The sequence below is a fragment of the Rhinopithecus bieti genome, unplaced genomic scaffold (assembly GCF_001698545.2).
Source record: "Rhinopithecus bieti isolate Rb0 unplaced genomic scaffold, ASM169854v2 scaffold_8674, whole genome shotgun sequence".
Taxonomy (NCBI): domain Eukaryota; kingdom Metazoa; phylum Chordata; class Mammalia; order Primates; family Cercopithecidae; genus Rhinopithecus; species Rhinopithecus bieti.
Window position 1 is genome coordinate 1,122,962 of NW_016805883.1, and position 7,308 is coordinate 1,130,269.

The window sequence follows — 7,308 nt, forward strand, 5'->3', positions numbered from 1 at the left end:
GGAGGGATACGGGCCGCCCCCGTGAGTAAGCTACGCGCCGCCGCCGCCGCCGCCACCACCGCCACCACCGCCACCGCCACCGCCACCGCCACGGCCGCGGAGGGGGTGATGCTGCGAAGCCCTGGGCGGTGATCCCGCGAGAGCCAGAGCGCGAGTTCTGCAGGCTCCCGCGCCGCTACCGTTGACTTCCTTTCTGATGGGAACCGACGCGCGTGTTACAAAAGATCAATAAACATTAAAAGGCGAATGTTGTCAAAATCGCACGACCGTCCCCGTACCAGTTCCGGGAGGAGGCACTCAGGCCCACTGCAACGTTCCTGAAGGAGGAAGGGACTTGGCCAAAGTCACACGACTCTTCTGAAGTCCTGGTACTTAGCAGATCTCTTTCCAGAGGCCGCGTGGCTGCAGCTCGGGCACCCGCCACGCGGGAGATGTCTCAAAGCCGCTCGACTTGCCGTGAGATTGGCCTTCCGGACCAAGGCCCTAAATGGAGAGGATTTTAATGTTGTGTTCTCTTCAGCCACTGGCATGTCTGCCTTGGAGGTGCCCAGACCTTGCTCAGCTTAGTGAATTGCAAATTGTTACAGTCAAGCGCTGTACCAGCTGCGTCAGAAAAAAAAATCACAGTGTGTGCCCCAAATAGTTAAAACCAACCGGCTGGGCGTGGTGGCTCACGCTTGTAATCTCAGCATGCTGGGAGGCTAAGGCTGGCTCATCATTTAAGGTCGGGAGTTCGAGACCAGCCTGGCCAACATGGTGAAACCCCATCTCTACTAAAAATACAAAAATTAGGCCGGGCACGGTGGCTCACGCCTGTAATCCCAGCACTTTGGGAGGCCAAGGCAGGCGGATCACGAGATCAGGAATTCGAGACCAGCCTGGCCAACATAGTGAAACCCCTTCTCTACTAAAAATACAAAAATTAGCGGGGCATGGTGATAGGTGCCTGTAGTCCCAGCTACTCGGGAGGCTGAGGCAGGAGAATCGCTTGAACCCGGGAGGCGGAGGTTGCGGTGAGCCGAGATCACGCCAGTTCACTTCAGCTTAGGCAACAGCAAGAATCCGTCTCAAAAAAAAATTAGCTGAGCGTGGTGGTGGGTGCCTGTAAACCCAGCTACTAGGGAGGCTGAGGCAGGAGAATCGGTTGAACCCAGGAGGCAGAGGTTACAGTGAGCCGAGAGCGTGCTATTGCACTACAGCCTGGGCGACAAGAGCAAAACTCCATCTCCAAAAAATAAAAAATAAAAAAACCAACCTCCTGCTCCAGATACTCATCAGGAGGGTCCACTGATAATCAAACCTAGAATATGTGGAATTATTTTTTAGGAGATGGAGACAAAAAGCTAAATCACTGAGCACCTACCCTGTGCCCAGTCCTACACCATGACTAGTGTAAGATACGGAGCCAAGCCAGGGCTGGAGGGTGCTTATTATCTTGCTGGAGGCCTCACACAGGAGAATAGTAAGGAATATTTTGCTGGGAGGTAATGCCCACATTCTGAAATCTACCCCTGGCGTTTTCTGATTCTAAATGTCTCCTTTCTGCTACATCCAGAAAGGACCTTGCAGATCATTGATTCTAACTCCTGAATTTATAGAGAAGAAAAAACTGGAGCCCAACTAAGGGAAGGATCTTGCCAAAAGCCACACAGCAGGTGAGTGGCAAAGCTCATACTGCCTCACCTACTGAGAAGGTTGGACCATTAGGACAGAACCACTGTGCACCCAGTGAGAGAAAATTGTATCCAGTGGTTCAGGGTGGGTATGGTTGAGGTTGAGGGTAAAGTGGAACATCTCACAGCCCCAGATATTTACTTCCTAAGAAATGTGATGGGAGGGGTACAAAAATCTCCACTGGACAGGTTTTTTTTTTTCTTATTCTCAGTAATAACTTTGATATTAGAAAAGCTGCTGGACACACCTGTAATCACAGTACTTTGGGAGGCTGAGGTGGGAAGATCACTTGAACTCAGGAGTTCCAGACCAGCCTGGGCAACCTAGTGGGACCTCATCTCTACAGAAGATTGTAAAAATTAGCCAGGCATGGCAGCACGCACCTGTGGTCCCACCTACTTGGGAGGCTGAGGTGGGGAGGATAGCTTGAGCCTGGGTGGTCAAAACTGCAGTGAGCTGTGATGGTGCCACTGCACCTCAGCTGTGATGACAGAGCAAGATCCTTTCTTAAAGAAAAAAAGCAATGTACATTTGTTGCAAGACATACCTAGACATACCTATAAGTAAAGGAAGGAAATAAAAGTCACCCACGCTCTCATCATCCAATAATTTACCACTTTTGACATTTGGTTAATGTCCTTCTAGTCTTTTTTTCCCTTACATATAAATATCAATACATATTTTTCTTTGAAAAATGTGGGGTCATTGCATAATACTCTTTGGTAACCTACCTTGAAAATAAACAATATATCGTGAATTTTCCTGTTTCAAATATTTCTACCTTATTTAATGCTACATATAAATGTACCATATTTATTTAACTGGTCACATTTTGGGGAACATTTGTTTCCCATTTTTACTATTAAAATAATGCTGTGGTAAATATCCTAGATATCCTATAGTTCGTCTTTTTTCTTTTTTCTTTTCTTGAGATGGGGTCCCTGTCTCTCCCTCAGGCTGGAGTGCAGTGGTACACATCAGCCTCCAACTCCTGGTTCAAGTGATCCTCCCACCTCAGCCTGCTGAGTAGCCGGAACTGTAAGCTGGAGCCACCATGCCTGGCTAATTTTTATGTATTTTTTTGTAGAAACAGGATCCTTTTCTTTAAAAATCCATATGACTCTTCTTGATAAACAGACTCTTCATCTGTAAACACCTCTAACAGTGCTTTAGGATAAACTCCTAGAAATGAAACTGCAGCATCAACAGATATGCACATTTTTGCATCTGTGTTCATGAGGGATATTGGTTTATTTATTTATTTGTTTGTTTATTAAGACGGACTTTCACTCTATTGCCCAGCCTGGAGTGCAGTGGTGTGATCTCCACCTCACTGCAATCTCCACCTCCAGGTTCAAGCGATTCTCCTGCCTCAGCCTCCCAAGTAGCTGGGATACAGGTGTGCAACACATCGCTTGGCTAATTTTTGTATTTTTTTAGTAGAGACAGGGTTTCACCATGTAGGCCAGGCTGGTCTCAAACTCCAGACTGCAGGTGATCTGCCCGCCTCAGCCTCCCAAACTGCTGGGATTGCAGGTGTGAGCCACTGCACCCAGCTGGGATATTGATTTATAATTTTCTTTTTTTGTAATATCTTCACCAAATTTTCATATCAAGGTTCAGCACTTTGGGAAGCTGAGGCTGGTGAATCACCTGAGGTTAGGAGTCCAAGACCGGCCTGGCCAACATGGTGAAACCTGTCTCTACTAAAAAAAAATACAAAATTAACCTGGCGTGGTGGTGCATGCCTTTAATTCCAGCTACTTGGGAGTCTGAGGCAGGAAAATCACTTGAACCTGGGAGACAGAGGCTGCAGTATGCTGAGATTGCACACGGCACTCCAGCCTGGCCAACAAGAACGAAACTCAGTCTCAAAACAGAAATAAAAGTTGGCTGAGCACAGTGGCTCACACCTGTAATCCAGCACTTTGGGAGGCCGAGGTGGGTGGATCACTTGACCTCAAGAGTTCAAGACCAGCCTGGGCAGTGAAACCCAGCCTCTACAAAAAATACAAAATTAGCCAGGTGTGGTAGCATGTGCCTGTAGTCCCAGCTACTTCGGGGGCTGAGGCAGGAGAATCGCTTGAACCCGTGAGGCAGAAGTTGCAGTTAGCCGAGATTGTGCCACTGCACTCCAGCCTGGGTGACAGAGTGAGACCCTGTCTCAAAAAAAAAAAAAAAGGGAAATGCAAGTTAAAGTCACAATGACAGGCTAGTATGAATGATGTGGTGTTTACAACTAATTGATCACAACCAGTTACAGATTTCTTTGTCCCTTCTCCGTTCCCACTGCTTCACCTGACTAGCCTTAAAAAAAAAAAAAATCGGCCGGGCGCGGTGGCTCAAGCCTGTAATCCCAGCACTTTGGGAGGCCGAGACGGGCGGATCACGAGGTCAGGAGATCAAGACCATCCTGGCTAACACGGTGAAACCCCGTCTCTACTAAAAAATACAAAAAACTAGCCGGGCGAGGTGGCGGGCGCCTGTAGTCTCAGCTACTCGGGAGGCTGAGGCAGGAGAATGGCGTAAACCCGGGAGGCGGAGCTTGCAGTGAGCTGAGATCCAGCCACTGCACTCCAGCCTGGGCGACAGAGCGAGACTCTGTCTCAAAAAAAAAAAAAAAAAAAAAAACACGATGAGATACCATTTCATAGCCACTAGAATGGTTAAAATAAAAAACATTGATGGAAGTAAGTGGTGACAAGGATGTACAGCAATTGGAACTCATACATTGCAAATGGGGGTGTAAAATGGTATAATCAGTTAGGAAAACCGGTGATTTCTTATTAAGTTGAACATGCATCTACCATATGACGCGGCAGTTCTACTCTTTGGTAAGCAAGAAAAATGAAAATATATGTCCCCAAAAAGACTTGTACACAAATATTTATAGCAGCCTTTTTTGAATGTAGTACAAAACTGGAGACAGCCCAAATATCCATCCACAGGAGGATGGAGTAACACATTATGACACATTCAAACAATGGAACACTGCTCAACACCAACAATAACAGGTCAAACTATTGATGCACTCAACAACGTGGGTGAATCTCAAAATGATAAGGAAAAGAAAAACACAATATGGGCTGTATGATTCCATTTATATGAAGTTCAAAAACAGACAAAACTAATTTTTGGCCTGGCGCGGTGGCTCACGCCTGTAATCCCAACACTTTAGGAGGCCGAGGCGGGCTGATCACGAGGTCAGGAGATCGAGACCATCCTGGCTAACATGGTGAAACTCCGTCTCTACTAAAAATACAAAAAATTAGCCGGGTGTGGTGGCGGTCACCTGTAGTCCCAGCCACTCAGGAGGCTGAGGTGGGAGGATCACCTGAGCCCAAGAGTTTGAAGCCAGCCTAAGCAACATAATGAGACCCCATTCTCAGTATTACTCAGCCTGCATGAGCCTTTAAAAAAAAAAAAAAAAAAAGGCAGCCGGGTGCGGTGGCTCAAGCCTGTAATCCCAGCACTTTGGGAGGCCGAGACAGGCAGATCACTAGGTCAGGAGATCAAGACCATCCTGGCTAACACGGTGAAACCCCGTCTCTACTAAAAAATACAAAAAAGCTAGCCAGGTAAGGTGGCAGGCGCCTGTAGTCCCAGCTACTCGGGAGGCTGAGGCAGGAGAATGGCGTAAACCCAGGAGGCGGAGCTTGCAGTGAGCTGAGATCCGGCCACTGCACTCCAGCCTGGAGGACAGAGCGAGACTCCGTCTCAAAAAAAAAAAAAAAAAAAAAGGCAATCAAGGAAATTTTCTAGGGTAATGGAAATGTTCTGTCTATTGTTTTGGTTGGAGGTTACACAAGTTTATACAATTGTCAAAATTCACAGAACCTTGGCGGGGCACGGTGACTCATGACCCAGCACTCTGGGAGGCTGAGATGGGCAGATCACCTGAGGTCAGAAGTTCAAGACGAGCCTGGCCAACATGGTGAAACCCCGTCTCTACTGAAAATACAAACATTAGCCAGGCGTGGTGGCAGGCGCCTGTAATACCAGCTACTCAGGAGGCTAAGGCACGAGAATCGCTTGAACCCGAGAGGCAGAGGTTGCAGTGAGCCGAGATCACACCACTGCACCCCAGCCTGGATGACAGAGTAAGACTCCATATCAAAAAATTTAAATAAGTAAAAAACTCATGGAACCAAACATTAAAGATTTATTGTATGTAAATTGGATATATGTATAGAAACAATATTATAAATTTTTAAAGAGTGTGAAGAATTTTCAGATCTTACATAATTGATTTTGCCTTGGGGTCATTTTTCTTCCCACTCACCCCACGTGGATCATACAGGCCCTGCTTTACCTTCTGTTATCTTACTGAAATTGCAAGCACACTGTATGTTCCTGGAGTTTGATCTCCCCTCTTGGTTGTTAACCTAGTGCTGCAAACATTTTAGTATTTAGAGGCTTTCCCTTGGCAAAGGTGTTCCCACAGCTGACAGCTGTCATACAGCTGGAGATTAAATGATAAGGAGGACAGTCATTAATATAAATAGGCAGATGACTGCTGTGGTGAAAAGTACTACTGAATAGAGAGTACAGCCCAAGCAGTTTGGGAACTCCCGATTTCTGGATCTCAGCAACCCTATAGGAGAGCTCATTGTGTTTTATGAGAATGGCTGATGAAGGAGTATTGAATAACCTGTTATTGATTTCCTAGCTGCATCAGTATGATCCCTTTTTCTGGTATTTCCTAAGGTATAGTTTTAAAATGTAAGATTGTCCCAAAACATTCTAGACTTTGTAAGATGATACCACTATTAGAAGTTAGCTATTAGAGGCCAGGAGCGGTGGCTCCTGCCTGTAATCCTAGCACTTTGGAAGGCCAAGGTGGGCGGATCACCTGAGGTCAGGAGTTCCAGACCAGCCTGACCAACATGGAGAAATCTGGTCTCTACTAAAAATACAAAATTAGAGGCCAGGTATGGTGGCTCATGCCTGTAGTCCCAGCACTTTGGGAGGCCGAGGCAGGTGGATCACCTGAGGTCAGGAGTTCGAGACCAGCCTGACGAACATGGTGAAACCCTGTCTCTACTAAAATACAAAATTAGCTGGGCATGGTGGCGCATGCCTGTAATCCCAGCTACTCGGGAGGCTGAGGAAGGAGAATCACTTGAACCTGGGAGGCAGAGGTTGCGGTGAGCCAAGATCATGCCATTGCACTTCAGCCTGGGCAACAAGAGCGAAACTCCGCTCAAAAAAAAAAAAAAAAAAAAATTAGCCAGGTGTGTTGGCATATGCCTGTAATCACACCTACTTGGGAGGCTGAGGCAGGAGAATCGCTTGAACCCGGGAGGCAGAGGTTGCGGTGAGCCAATATCTCACCATTGCACTCTAGCCTGGGCAACAAGAGCAAAACTCCGTCTCAAAAAAAAGAAAGAAATACAAAAAAAGAAGTTAGCTATTAGAGGCTGGGCGCAGTGGTTCATGCCTGTAATCCCAGCACTTTGGGAGGCCGAGGCAGGCGGATCACCCGAGGAGCTCGAGACCAGCCTGGCCAACATGGCAAAACCCCATCTCTACTAAAAATACAAAAAAAACCCAAAACAAATTAGCCGGGTGTGGTGGCGAATGCCTGTAATCCCAGCTGCGCGGGAGGCTGAGGCAGGAGAATTGCTTGAACCC